Below are 16,072 nucleotides of genomic sequence, written 5' to 3'. Positions count from 1 at the left end.
ACAGAGGTGTGGAGATCCACAGTTCTTGCTGGCAGAACATAAGAGACTCCAGAACTCACGGCAGCCCTTGCTGTACAAGGTCAGATATAAAAATGGCCCTAGATAGTGCTGGTCTGGTGGAACACAAGCAGACAACACTGTTAGCTTGGCAGCCCAAACCATCATTCTATCACATGGTGCAGAGTCAGCAAAGAAAAGAAAAAAATGTAATCAACAGTATAAGAAGCTGCCATATATCTGTGGGAAATTGCTGCTGCCACAGAGCCAGAGGAGAAATCTTCAAATATATAAATACTGCAACAAAGATGGAGGAACAATATGGCTGAGTTTACAAGGCATTTAATTTTTCCTCTAGACACTCTAGCTGTGTTTCTAGATAGAAGAATTTTTAGTGCAACCACCTGCAGCAACATTAAAAGGGTTCTGGCAAGAGATGATCACACCCGATGGTGCAAACTACCTGGTTGTTCAGGAAAATTGTACCTACTACTGCTGATGAAATAAATGAAGTCGTCAACTTCATCTGATGGAACAGAAGTAGCATGTGGAAGTGGACTTCCTGGGCATCAGCTGAGCATGCTAGGAAAATACTTCTGAATACTATCACAAATATTTCTTTGTCTAAGATATTACAGGCTACTAACCACAGAAGAAAAAGAGTGGGAAAAGAAGAACTGTGTTCACCATTCACCTTAATTCAACACAAACATGCACTGAAGAGGAGGGGTCCCCCTCACCCCAAATGCTGTGCAAAGCTGCATCCTTTCTGCCAGGACTAACACTGGTGTGGCTGAAGACAGTCTGTCAAGAAACAAATAAAAAAAAAAATGCCTCGCCCTCTGAAAATTAGCCACAGGAACATCCATCTCTTCTAGCTCCTTTGCTTTGGGAAACACAATTATTTTTCTTTTTCAGACTAATTTTTGCTGTAAAACATACCAGTTGTGAGAGTTTCAAGAAATCAGTTAATCTACAGCCAACAACCCCCTACTCCACAATGAATTTTTATTCAGAAGAGGAATAAGAGCCATTATGTAGTGCACTGTAAGCCCCAGAGGAAAGCTCATTACTGTCGTACTGCTAAGATATGATGGAATAAAAAAAAAAAAAATTCTACTAAGGAGTTGTTGCCATTTGATTAAAATAAACTGTATTTAGCTAGTAGAGAACCTTATAGTTGACATTAGTAGCAGTCATGCTAAGGCTTGGTAGGCCCCGTATAACCTGCAGATGAACTATTATAATGAAATTTGTAATGTAAGCAGTGTAGCTAAGAGATAATCACTTATCTAAGGAATGTACCTTTTGGCAGGAACCTAAATGTCAAGAAGATAATAGTACCAGGTGTTAAAATTAAGTAAGATTTTGTTGCGATGAAGAAATCATGTAAAGAAACATATAAAAACCCTGTGAAATTTCTGTGAGATGGGGCTCTGACTTTGGACGCTAGTCCCAGGCTCCCAGGGCCCTCAATAAAGCACCGCATAAACGACTTCGGTTGTTTGTGTTTTCTTCGGATCGGGCAACAGAATTACAACTTCCATACACACTGGGACTAATCAAGAGCTCAGCATCTACCAGGTTCTCTCCAAAGAGGTTACAGACACAAAAGGAATTTCTAACAAGCATTACAAAGCTTATCTGCAGATAAAGTGCAGACAGGTGACACAGTACTAGAATGACCACCCTCACCTTATTAGTCAGAGAGCGTATCCTTTCTCTTATGCTCCTTTGAAAAGACACCCACTGGTGGCAGGCAAGAAGGTCATGCTTATTCTTGGGGTTACCCAAGAGACAAAGAATTTGTTCACTCTACCCATAGTAATTTAAAAACTGCGCACACACCAGCCAGCTTTCTCTGTGTATTTTTATACATGTCGCAGTTTTCCTGAGTCTTGGGTTTACCTCTTGCATTTTTGCCTAAACCAGTCTACAGAGGAGGGCACCAGTATAATAACCCCTCTCTACTGAGCTGTGGCTGACCGGACACCTCAGAGCACCAATTGCTCTGCATTAGATTGCTCAAAGAAACTCTTGCTATAGCCTTGCAGATATTTTTTCTAGTTTTCCCTGAGTTATACAAAGTCCCAGAGAGGCCTGAGATGCATCCTACACTAACCTGCCCAGGTACACCCATTTGGTGTCAATACAAGCACATCCATGAAGTGTGCAAAATCTAGAGAAGAGGAGACACACATTTTGTACCCATGCACTACACTGTTAATCATTTATTATATAAGAAGATTGAAAACCTAGTAGGGGTTCAAATCAAGGATTATCAAATGCATTTATCACATCAACTCTGGTTCAATACTTGGCCTCTAGATGCAACTACAGTGTACACACTAAACAATATTGAAACAACTCTGAAATTAATCTGATGTTTATCTTCCTGGTCCACTACTGCTCCAAATGCTGTCTCAAGGGAAGGGGGGTCGTCTCTAGGGCAAGCTGCTGTTAGTCATAATGCGCACTATGTGCTGCCTCTTCCTTAAAGCAAGCTGGGTAGCAACAAAAAAGGGCTGCTGATTATTATGTGAAACTTCCTTGAGATAGAAGAGACAACCGTCCTTAACACCAGCTGGGTTCAAATAGCTGTGAAAACCTCTGCAGGGAAGTTCACGGAAGAGTAAGACACTTGCTCTCAGCAATGAGTCCACAGCACAGTCAGCCTGGAATGCTAAACTCATAGCACATTCTCACCCAGAAGTAAGACCTATGAAAGATCCCTCCAGTGGGAACTAAATACTGTGGTGAGCCATGAAGAACTGAGTTCACTGAGAACTGCTCAACTGAGAGCAAAATCACACAGAAAGATTAAACCTGCACAACCTCAGATGACGGATTTTTTTCTAAACATTTTGATTCTATAGCTATTCGCCTAGCTTGTAAAGTTTTTTGAAGGCTTTTTGAAGGAAGGGGTCCCCATCACCGCTTGCAAGAAGATTTTTAGCTTGCTGAACCAGCTCTTCCCAATCCGCTCACTAGTGAGCTCTCCTGAAAATGGATAACACAGCCTCAGAACTTCATTTTAATCCAGTCAGAGGATATTCCATTGGCAGATGCATGTACTTTTCTCTTCCCAAGGTCTTAGCAAGCTCAATGTGATTGCCTTGGATTAAATGAAGGTAGTTTGTCATTACAGCATAAAATCTGCTAGCTCTACATGACTATTTGCCACAACTTCACCTGAGCACCCTGGTATACTAACAGCAACATGTTTTGGTTTGTACATGGCAAATGTGCGCATTTCAGCAAAAAAGGCCACAAAAAATTCTCAAAAGAGGATGCTTTGTAGTAGAGAGACCTTTGTAGAGCACATTTCCAAGTACAGAGGCAAAGGAAAGGTGGAGTGTTGGTGAGCTGGGCTATCCTCTGTTCCAACCATGCTAAAGACTCCTCATAAGAGCTCTGCAGACTTGTCTGCCCAGGAAACAATCTTCTCTCACCATTCCTCCTGTTATTTAAAGATACAAACATGTCATTTCATAAGCTGAAGGGAAGTTTAAAATACCACAACAAAGCAGCATAAATATTCATAACACTGAAAAGATTTTTGTAGAAGACAGGCCATAGGCATAGCAAAAGGTTTGCCCGAAACAATGTTTAAATCATACCTTTTTTTCTATAAATGGCCCAGTACCACCTGCTTTGCAAGTATTCCTCTTGCCTCTATTTATATACTACTATAAATACACTGAATCCAACCCAACTGAAACTACCCATTCCTTTATAAAGGTTCCCTAAAGGCTGAAGTAGATTCTATGCTCTTTGAAAACCATTAAGACAAGAATCCAGAAAGATGTGGTGAATTATCAAGCACAGAGACTAGAATCAGGGTAGAAAACAGAAGGCTACAAAAAATCAAGACAGGTGAGACCCAGAAAGAAATCGTCTACCTATAAATATGATCTTAAATATATGTTTGCATGTTTATTCTAAGACAAGGCTGCTCTCAATTTGCACAATTTCAATATACAAAGAAAGAAATTGGCGTAAAGTTCAGTAGTCAAGCACATGAGTACTACAGACCTGGACCCACCAAGTGTGAACTGCAAGATCTGTAGGTTCCGAGGTTCCGCTTTCTGGTCATTGAAGCTCTGGCACAACTGCTCCCTGCAGGGTTAGGAGCTGCAAGAGCTGATTCTTGAATTCAAGTCTCTTTTCTTATGGAGGTACAATCTCTCCACACTATTTAGGAACCCAGTGCAACACAACCTTGCGTTCAGAAGCTAAAAATTCATTGGGTTTTCACCTGAATTTGACTACAGCTTATAATTTTTTACCTTCATAGCCAATTACACCTTTGCTTTGTATGTTAACCACACTGAGGCAAAATTACACCCATCAGTTGTCAAGCTATGCTACAAAACATGACATTAAATGTTCCTAAACATATGCTCCCTCATTTGGCAGACAACAGAGGCAAGCTGAAGAAGCTCCTCTCTAGGGACTCACAGCCAAGACAATCTGGGTAAGGTTCCTGAGAACTGCTCTCTGACAAGGCAGCATCTTATAGATGGAAAGCAGAAGGGTTGCTCCCAGGTATGCAAAGAAAGATGGGAACAAACCCACTACTTGCAACCCACGCTGGAACCAAAGTACAATACCCATGGTCTGCAAGTTTGCTGCTCAGGCACCGTGCAGCTCTCCACTGCAACTTCTCCCTTTCTTTATAAAGGGATTCCCATTTCCTGTGCCTTCTGTGCTGCTCTCCCACAGATGGGAAAACCAGCTGGCTGGCAGGGCTATGTGGCTGGGCAGACCACATTCTTGGCATATAGATCTCAGCTAATTTTCATGAATGGGTCTTGAGACCCTTGGGCATTCCTGTTCTGTTGTTCCTCTGCCCTGTGCAAGCCCCTGGACAGCAGTCTGCTTCCCAAAACCTGCACAGGCTACTCTGTTTTCTCTACTAAAATGCTGGCTGACATGGCAAGCTTCCAGAGAAACAGGCAAAGGGCCTAAATTTGGTTTCAAAATATTTTCCAAGGTTATTCACTTTGCATTCCAGCACATGTATTTTTGGGAACATGCTACATGGAGGTCCACCTCCAAGACAAACTGTGTGCCTACAGAAAGAGACTATGTTCTGCTTCGCCAGCGCAGTCCCAGCTTCCGCTGTTGGCAAAATGATTGCTTTCATATTTCCTTCATATATATTCCTAGCTCTATAGACTATTGTTGCATAGTTATATAGTTCCTAGCTAACTCCAGTACTTTTCCCTACCCTGATGGGCAGAAAGACAAAATACATTTCAGAGACTCCAAGCCCTGGGAGCCCAAGGTTAGGCTCCCTGGGAGCCAAGGTTGAAACCAGCTCTTCAAGACACATTTTCATAAACAAAGTTTAGTTCTTATGTAAGGGCGGGGAGAATTCAGAATAGGGTAGAACCAGGGAGGAATTACCTCATCACTTGTGCTCCTAATTGGTGATTCTTGTCAATTATGCTAAATTGCTAAACTTACAAAACGGTATTCACCCTATGAGGGGGTGGGCATTTTTCCATATTTGCCCCTGGAGGCCCCCAATAAAGACCAGCCTTTATATTACTTCCTATACTAATATTGTCTCGAAAGTATGTTGTTTCATTCCTAGCTTTTTAAGGCATCACTGCACTTGAGCAAACCAACAGCAGCTTCCTAAATCACCGTGATTTTACATACCTGGAATCTGAGCTACACCTAGGACAGAAATGTCAGCTGATGCATATAATTTCTAAGGTATTTAAACAAGACCTACATTTAACAATGGTTTGTAAGGAAAAGGTCTGTGCCCAGCTTTCCATAATTCTGGGTGAATCCAGTTTTAATTAAAAGCAGTGTCATATTGCCATGAGTGTAACTGGGCTCAGCACAAAGGACACTGTCCCTGCCAATCACCAGAATTAACAGGCATCAACTATAGGGCTGATTAAACAAGAATGCTGTAAAAGTCTTTAAATGTTTTAAAGTGGACCATTGCCCATGAAAACAATGAACTATGCTGGGCTCCCCTATACAGAACAGTCCAAGTTTTAGAGTGGGGACACTCAGGATATAAACTGGACTGAGAAATTTCTCTGAAAATTGTGAAAATTATTGCAAATGGTGTAAATTGTTGTCTTTGAAGGAGTCTCTTTTGATCATGGTATTTCTTTTAAATGGCTTTGCAGCATTTCCCTTCTACCCAAGGCAAAAGAAATAAGCAGTGACTGTTACCACCAGTCATGTTACTCATATGATGTTCTAGGTCCTTTTGTACCCAGTGGCATCACTCTAAAACAACACCTGTGTAACACCTGAGTGTCAGAGCTCACACAGCTGACTAAACCACACAGCCCTTCTTGCCAGTTTCATGGTGAAGGATATGTTCAAATGCATCTGTTCCAAGATGCTTTCACATCTACTGAGTCACCTACTTCCAACTAGCCCTGTAGTTCAGGAGGACCCACCCAGGCACTGGTGAGGGCTCTTGAGGGTTTTGGCTAGTTGTTTGTCCAAAACAAAATACATGTAGCTCTTCATCAGCACTGTCACCATCAAAGCATCCACAGCACCTTCTCCTCCTGCTATCTCCTCCCTGTCCTGTGTCTCCATCCTTCAGATTTCACTATGTGTAGCTGACCTCAATTGCTCTCCAGCACACACCCACCCATGTGACACCAGGCAAGTGGGGAAAATGCTGTCTTCAGCAGGAACATGCTCTTAAGCAGCTTATGATGAAATCTAACTGCTTTCCACCAGATCCTTTCAGTTTCCTCTGCAGTTTTATTTTCAAGCTTGTTTCTGCTTCATTTCAGCCATGCTTCCTACTAACTGACTATGTTTTCACACCTTAAGTGAAAAAAATTAATTAAATGTGAATACATACTGCATTGAGCAAAGTAAAGCATTCCAGAGCAAGGTGAATTGGAAATCTGTTTAAATGAGATTTGAACAATGACTTTTATAATTAAATACCACATTCCAACCTACTGAAATTTAATACTAATTTTGCATTTTATCTTAATTGAAAAAGTTGCGTTTTTACCAGTTACTAAACATTAAATTGTAGTGATTCAAGGCCAGGTCAGACAGGGCTTGGAACAACCTGGTCTAGTGGAAGGGGACCTTTAAGGGCCCTTTCAACCCAAACCATTCCATCATATAACCACTACACCAAACTGAGCCTTTTTGCTGTCTGTGAGGAACCACTATTTAGGTTATTGTATGGCTAAACAAAGAATTAGTCAGACCTCTGTTTTCATATTTTCTAATGCAATTTTGATTGATATTTTTAGTTCATTTATGTGGGGTGCTACTGGGACAGAAGAAAAATACTGAAATCAAATGCATAAGAAAAAATTTGTAGAGTAACTTTTATTTAAACTGTGTTCACTCAAATATATAAATTGCACAACCTAAACACAACGTAGTAATGTATTCATTGGTGAAGGTGATCTCTTCGCATGTATAGTGTAATATATATATATATATATACACACATATACACAAATATATGTGCAGTCTGGATAAACCAAACTTAAAAATAATCACAGACATGTGCAAAGTTCAAGAGGAACAAACAGTTCTGCTCCTCAACAGCTAAGAAGACACAAATGCTTCTGGTTCAGCTCATTCAGGTAAAGAAGAGCCTTTCACTGTGCTGTCTATGTATATACATCTAAATCACTTCTAGTGTCTTCACAGAGCAACCCCGAGATTTTCTTCTTCACTCAAACTTGAAAAAATGGATTTTGGCCATCAGAAAGCAGTATACTTCCAGGCAAAAGCCGATCAAACACTTCAACACCTCCAATTCCAAGTTATTCACCATGGTGGACAAGGGAGAGTCCGTAAGTTTTACTACAGCAAATACATATTGTTCAATATTAAATATTGATGGTCGATACGAATATCAAAGTACACAGAAGACAGACATAAGTCACAGGATGCAGTTTCACTATCCTAATCTGTTCTAGCTGCACTGCTTATAAAAGGGGCATTCACAGGACTGACATAAATTTTAACAACACATTGTATTAAAAACAAACTGCTAAAATAAGATTTTTATTATATTCTTTTTGCCTCTTCTTCATTAATGAAATATTGCTCTTACACATGTAGTACTGCCCCTTGAGCTTCCCAGAACAAGCTCTTTCATTTTGGCCCAACCTGTGTCATTGAAGGACAACCTCTTTTTAAGTATGAGTGCCATTACTTCAAACCCATTGTGACTGCCACACAGCTGTCCCTTCCATCATTTCCAGTCTGTGAATTTGCTTCCATGCAGAAAACGTCCTTGTGTGTGTCAGGCTGAACTGCATGTCCCTCCTGAGGCTACTGGACAGGAGAGGGTACTCCACTTAGCACAGTTAAAACTAGTAATGGATACAGGACAGACAATTCAAGGCCAATTCAGGAGGTAATTTCATTACACATTTAATACAATTATGAGTTTCTGCCAAAAGGGATGCTCCTGTCCTCCGTCCCTACACCAGACAAAACTTTCTTCTTCTCCTTCCCTTGTAGCGGGCTGATGATTATCCAGTAACATGGCAAATTAGATCTCCTTACCCTCTCCCTCAATGTTTTTTCCTGGACTACCTTTTTCACTAGGATCAGTAAACTGACTGATGAAAAGGCTCCTTGTGTTCCATCTTTTTTCTAAATATGTCAAGCATCTAGATTTGAGGTTGGATTTTAAGAAACCAGGTATCTGGGCAATATTAGCTCTTCAGCTGAATCAGGGAACAGATAATGTACCATGCTCAGGACACTACCAGATGATATACAGGGGCCTGCACTTAGCTTCAGGGTATGATAAATCTAATCTATCTAGATAGAGTGTATAGAGAATATAGGACAGAACTCTAATTTTGCCAATTTCATTTGCCTTGTTTGTAGTGTATTATCTCAGGACATATACAGGAACTAGAGTTTCACCTCACAGCCTCTGAAAGAAAACCCAGACCCTTAAGCTCTCCTCTTTGCTCTGTCCCCTCACAGCCAGGACCCAAACCCTGCCTTGGGGAATGTCTGGCATGCTTGACTGCAACATGAGCAGATGCAATGTAGACTTTTTGCCAGGCTAGCTTTCTGCTGCTTTAGTGAGCTGAAGGAGCCTAACAGACGGTCACATAAACATTACAACCAACTCATGTAATGAGGACCAGACATGCAGTGACCTCTGGAACTGCCTCCAAATCCTGCAGTCTAAGTTAAGGATCACATTAAAAATGGATAGGGAAATACACTAACAAACTCACCAGAGTCTTCATGGTGCTCTGTGGACACAAGTAACTAGGGCTATAAATGAATACCTGAGTATACCTCAGCATGGACATTCATGTTATAAGTTTCTCAAATGGATAGAAGCTTTTTGATAAAACAGGTAACAATGTCTTATTTCAGAGAGGGCAGAAACACCCTGGAAGTGCCCAAGGCCAGGCTGGATGGGGCTTTGAGCAACCGGGTCTAGTGGAAGGTGCCCATGCCCTTGGCATAGGGATTGAAATGAGATATTTGAGGTCCCTTCCAACCCAAACCAGTCTGTGATTCTGTGATGCAGCAATGGACTGTATTTTCTTTCAGCCACTGTAAGCATCCCTCCTTACAAATTACAGGGCCAGTTTGCAAACACCTGCATGAATAAAACAGAGACATAGGACACAAAACACCAACTACTTAGGCCAAACATCACTCATAAGAATGACTTGTATTTGAAGTCAGTTATAAAACTGCATATAAAGCAAATACCTAAAATACCATTAGAAGGCAAGTGATGTTTTTCATAGAATTAGGAATGCTTTTCCGCAAGCAGCTGAAAGCCAAAGGCAGATGGCACTTTGTACAAACACACCTTCCCAAATTTTGTCAGATAGGCCTAAGAAGGAAACTGACCTACTCACCAGGATCCATATTCACCCAAACCCAATTTGTTCTCTACAGATTTCTAGTGGATGTTCTGACTGCTTGTGAGTTTAGCTCTTCCTGCAAAAGCTCGGGTAATTACAGCCTAAGATCTGCAAAAGTCCAGCAGGCACATCCTCCTAGACTTGTAAGATCCAAGACCCTCCCTTCCTAAAATGCCAACAGAACTTCTGTTCCCTTTTTCTCTATCCTTCTTTCCCCTCCCTTTCCTCATTCACCCTCACAATGACCCCTGAAAATCTGAGTGATCAAAATCAGAAATCAAAGTTATCTACTGTGTGAACAACTTATACCAAGAAAAAGCGCAGTTTTTAGAAAGGTAGGCTAAATCTGCATAGCTTTTGCTTGCAATATATATCACGTAAAAACAGTAACCCTTTTTCCTCACCCAAACTTCTTCATGCCAAAGTCCATGGCTTAGATCAATTCAGAGTTTAGTTTTCATTAAGAAATAACAGTGCAAGTTAAGGTGGTTCTCATTAAGTGAAATTCAGTTTTGTACATTTGGGATATAGCAAACATTCACAAGCTTAAGACAGTTTCACATCACATATCTTACAAGCAAAATCCATGATCCCAACGACAATTGTCAACTAGGACACACAGTTATTGTAAACAGACCCCTGAAGATGTTAAAACACAAAGATTTTACTTCTTTCAAAACTAACTGAAGATCTCAATGCAACTCATTTAGTTCTAATACTCTAGTCCTGAATAAAGCTGAACCATCACATGGGTTTCATGTTTAACTCCTCAGTGTTTAGAATGACATGGTTAAAGCAGATCAATTCCTGATTTCATTCCCTAGAAATCAGCATGAGATGAGGATGTACCACACCAAAGCAACAGTGAAGGAAAAAGCTGACTACACCAAAGTCTAAAACTAATTCCTCAATTAATAACTAGGAGGAAGTTTCTCAGAAGCCTGCTCACAGCCTCTTTCCAGGTAAGGACAGCACAGCAGGAGTATGGCAAGGTTTCTGCTTACGGGACCTGGATGCAATTGCAGAACCATGTAGGCTGGAAGAGATTTCTGGAGGAGAGCTTATTCTCCAAGCAACAGTAATTTCAAAGCTGGATTCAGTTGTTCAGGGCCTTACAGATTTGAAAATCTCTAAGGATGTAGATTCCAGCATTACATACCATTCTCATGGCAAAAGTAGTTTCCTTTTATCCAACAGGAATTTCCCTTGGTGCAAGTGGTATAAACAATGAGATTTTTAACCTGGTAATATGACAGGCCAGAATAAAAAGAAAAATGCAAATGAATACATCAGAACTATTTAAAAATTCCCTTTCTAAAACTGTTTTATAATGAATAAGGAGTCGACTTGGATACTTCACATTAAAGGCGTAGTTGGAGCTGAAATTCATCTCCTGGTAAATTTTTCAGGACAGACGTTGATGTTTCAAAATAACAGGCTTAATATAAAACTGATTGCCAACTCTGAAAAATGTTCAATATTTTTCAGAAAAAGAACATGTGAAGAACTGCACAAGAGCTGAGTAGTGCATCATCCAGTCTGACTCAGTTCAAGAGCAAATGTCTAGGTTACAGTAAAAGAAGAGCACCCAACAATAATTGCCCTTTGTCTGTACATCTATGTGTACTTCAGGCAGCATCTGTCTCTCCGAAGTCCTGGAGAAGCTTCTTCCCCAGTGCACTGAAACACTGCTGCTCCTTGTGAACAAGAAGTTATTTATTCTCACACTTACGTGCTGCAGAAAAACAGAAAAACACGGCAGCCTCATCCATGAAATCTTGGTGCCTCTCTCCTTCCTTCAGTCACAAAAATTATCAAGAGCTTGACCTGTTATATACAGAATACTCTTCCACTCCACTATTACAACCCCCCCCCCCCAAAATATGCAATATAAAGTGACACACCCTGGCGGTTTTATTGAAGACTAACTCTTTCTGACAGCCCATCTGAACAGCTCTGAGCAGTCACAACTCCCAATGCCCACACGTGCTGTCCAGAGAAGGAACTTTCCAATGCCTTTGACAAACAGCAAGGATTAGAACACCAGCCGCAACCCTACAAAAGCCTGACAATACTTTCTCTAGAGACAGGTTGGCTTGCCAGCCATCTCATCTGGAGAGAAATGATCAAATACTTTTACTTGATGTAGTATTTCCTTTCCGTAACATTACTTGCACATTTCTCCCATATTAATCTTTAAGCAGAATTTAAGTTGATGCAGGCAATTCAGATACAAAATGAAAGCCCCAGTTACTTTTGTATTGATTTTATTCACTCCAACATTACTTTTTTTCCTCCCTTTCCAAGCTTCATTGCCATATCCTTTTGGAAAATGGCAGTTGTCATGACAACAAGAAAATGACATACCCCATGTCCAGTACTGCAATGTTATAGCTGTGGTATCTCAAAAAAAACCTCAGAAAATATTTAAAATGTTCAGAAGAAGGGTAGTCATACTACAAAATGTAAGAAGGACAGTATTAGTCCAGGTGAGTTGTGGTACAATCAGGCGCCAAACCTAATTGTAAAGAATATCATATTTGTTTAAGTTCCCATGAGGGAACCAAAGCATGGATACTCTTTGGAGCCTCGTCCATAGGAATTTCAGCTAATGAGTTTTAGCTGACTAGAGGAGAGGCCTGAGAGGACCCACGGAGCACTGGAAATTTAGCTAACTGTGAAATCTCAGTTATACAATTACTCTGGATCCTAATAACACTTTAGAAGTAAAATGATAGTAACTCACCACCGAACACTTCCTCAGCACCTCAAGAGTCCAATCCAGTCCTGGGCAAAGCTGTGCCCTGCTCAGGAGCAAGTTGTCCCCAGGGAGACACAAGGTCCTTGAGACCACGTGCTTACACAAGCGACCATGAGGGATTAGCTCATCAATACCAGCAGAATCCACCACTCCACTCCCTACTCTTTCAAACTCCAAATATCTCAAGGATTTGCAGATTAAGGTCATAGCTTTTATTTAATGAACTGGAAATTATGACATGCTTCTGTGACCACCTGCCCTTCTGCAGGTCAGGAGCAGATGTTAAACACAACTCAAAAGCACAGTTCATTGAATAGTTTATAAGTTTAAGTTAGTGAAGTTTGTCTTTACAATTCAGTAAAGAAATGTTTAGCAAGGTGCTAAATCGGCCTAAAACGACAAAAAAATAATTCTGGCAACAAATATGCAAACACAACAAAGCACAGGTTCAAACAAACCACAAATAACCTGCATACCAAAACCATATCCAGTTTCCATGAATCCAAAACCATCTGCTTTTCCAACTCCTGTGGGGCAATCCCAAAATAACACTATTGCAACTGGTTGGTATTTTAATGTCATATTATTTCTGCAGTAGATGCAACTGGAACCACCACCACAGCATAAGAACATGCCACCATCCCAGCTAAATAGTCAGACAAAGAAGGTATATTAGATCTTGCTGTCAGAGAAGTTTTAATACTCCAGTCGCAACCTGAAAACACAAGATACAAGATGAGGTTGGATGTCCTGAGCTGCAGAAACTGTACTTGACTTTACCAAGTAAGTAAAGTAGGTATTTCTACTATAATAATTTGTTGAGAAGTTGCACTGATTTTCCCCATGAAAACTGATCCAAGGGGATAATTCTAGCCTGCCAGGCTGCATACACCTGCTCCACCATTTGAAAGGATTTCTCTTGTGAACACAGCTCTAGAGCTAAGCTTACAAAGCCCCATGAACAGCATTCTGATGAAGTGTTAACTGCAGAATAAATCAGCTTAAATTCGGGGAATTGTTCCAACAGATTAAAACCTCCCTGCCAAAGAGAATGGAGGAGGCCCTGCTCCCACTTTAGAAATATCTCACTTTGTTTTGAGCCTGCCACCCACTATTTCCATTTGCTGGTCTTAGTCCTTTTATCAAAGGAAACAGTGAATAATGGGTTCACATACACGCCATGCTGCTAAGACTATGCTTCCATCGTGTCCTCTTCAAAGACATCTTTTTGAAACTGAACAGCTTTGATTTATTTATCGTTCTTTACAAAGAACTCATTGCACACCTTTGATCATTCACATGAGCCTTTTTAGAATCTCTCCTAGTTTCACTGGGTCTTTCAGAGTGATGGGACTGGAACTCATGCAGTACTCACAACACAGGGGCACTGTGAGCTTGCACACAACTGTTTCCTAGTTTGGTCACTGTTATTTGTTCACAAGCATCTAACCTTCAATTTGCTTTTCTAAACAATGAGATATTTTGATAGAGCTCCCTATTATAACCCCCAGTTCTGCCTCTGACTAGAAAGGCAATTCAGAGCTCATCACTGTACACATATACAGTGAGGGCTGCTCTCCAGCTGCATTACTTCACTCTGCTGAATTTAAAATGCTACTTTATCACTTAGTGCCACGGGATTTTTTTCATGTTTCCTCAAAGCTAACTATGATTATGTTTGCTTATACAAATAAATGTCACCTGTTTCAGTTTCTAACATTGACATCTCTGTGATTTTGGCTTCCCCAACATTCTCTGGCAATGGTCAATATCATGAAAAAACTGTATAAAATAAACCTTCCATCTGTCTGATTTATAGCTGTATTTTATTTGATGTCCCAACAGTTCTCATGGTCTCAGAAATGCCAGTTATTCTTCACTCACCTCCTGCACCAGTCACCTTTTCATAAGGCTTTATTACGTCCCTTTGTCCTCCCAGCGGCTTTTTTCCAAGGTGCAAAGTCCTAAACCGATTAATGTCTCCTTTACTCTTCTAATTCTATGCCTTAGCTCTCTCATCACCTCTCTCTCTCTCTTTTCTAGTTCTCTTATACTCAAGAGTTTGCCTGATTATGTTGATAATGAGCTCCAGTGTTGATTATTCTGCTTAAAATTTATGATTTTACTGCTTTATAGAACTTCCACACTTCCTCAGGGAGATATATCAGAGTTCCTCTTTACAAGTGTGCCTTAAAACTGCCACAAACCTTCATAAATGTGCATGCAACCTTTAACATAATGCCCTGCTTCCCCCACCACTCCCAGAGTTGGGAATTTCATTAAAAATATTTTATTACATAATTTTTAATCTAGGATGCTCATATGTTTCTCTCTTGACCTCAAGTTGACTTCAACTCTGATTTTTTTTAATTACCCCTTTTATGTACATTTGTTCCATTTGTGTATGAGCTACAATACAAGCTGCAAAGAGAAAAGTGTCCATCCACTGCAGATAATCCTACACTCCTCTCCTTGTTCGAGAGCTTTTATGAAACAAAGTATGCACAGGAAATCATCACAAGTGCAGGTATTCAGTTCTTTTCAAAACAATGGCTTCATTATCTCTTTCTAGGCTGTACTCCTGGTCTTCTTTAACCCTTCAGGCAATGCTTCGTATGTCAATATTACTCAATACAGTGAAGTCAGAGATCAGTTTCTTTGAACCATCTGAACCTCCTGTTTACCATAGGAACACAAATTTTTCCCCACAATTCCTTCACCAAACCACACACTGGAATGAAGTAGTTTTGTTTCTTTTGAGTCAGCGTGGAATAACTGCATTTAATGAGGAGACCAACACTTTCCATTGCTGCCCAATACACTGGCACCTGATACACTCCTGTTAAATATTCACCTCAGTTAGAGATTAAGTGTTTTGATTTTCCTTCAAATGGCGATGTAATCAGGGGAGAAATCAAGAAAGAGGTAAAAGTTACAAGGCTCCTCTTCCTCTGCAGCCAGTCTGGAGGAAATAGAACCCTTACCACCACTGACTGAAAGCTGTTTTCTACCTTCTGCTATGCAATCAGCAGCAGTAAAAGTCATTGCTTTTCATCTAGCCACTGCATGAGAGAGACAGCACAGCACCGCTGAACCAAGCTTCTCACCAGTTTGGTGATGACTGTGTTAACATAGCTGCTCAGAGCAAGAAGCAGCAGCTGTCGAGGTTAAGATGTGACTGTTCATCCCTTAAAAATGAGGAGTATACAGGCATGCCAGTAAAATAAGGATGGAACTTTCTAACAGCTGCCCAGAAACCACTGCAGGCCTCGTCTGTTTGGCCAGACAAGAGAGAGATCCCCCTCCTACTGCAACAGCACCCAGGAATTCAGAGGCACCAAAAGACACTAGGTGGAAGGCACCTCTGTTCCCCACAACCTGGTTTTCCCAGTACCTCTGAGCCACACAGATTACTGAACGCTGCTGCAGGGAA

The 16,072-nt window shown here is 40.7% G+C and overlaps 1 protein-coding gene across 2 annotated transcripts in view; it reads right to left on the bottom strand.

Annotated features, from left to right (window-relative positions):
• The window catches only part of NDRG3 (NDRG family member 3), a 62,948-nt gene that overhangs the window by 35,081 nt on the left and 11,795 nt on the right, over positions 1–16,072 (bottom strand). The gene's annotated exons all lie outside the window — the stretch shown is intronic.

This window comes from Prinia subflava, chromosome 8 (assembly GCF_021018805.1).
Source record: "Prinia subflava isolate CZ2003 ecotype Zambia chromosome 8, Cam_Psub_1.2, whole genome shotgun sequence".
In the NCBI taxonomy this organism is placed as follows: Eukaryota; Metazoa; Chordata; class Aves; order Passeriformes; family Cisticolidae; genus Prinia; species Prinia subflava.
The sequence above is the reverse complement of the archived record's forward strand: the minus strand, read 5'-3'. Positions and strand labels throughout refer to the sequence as shown.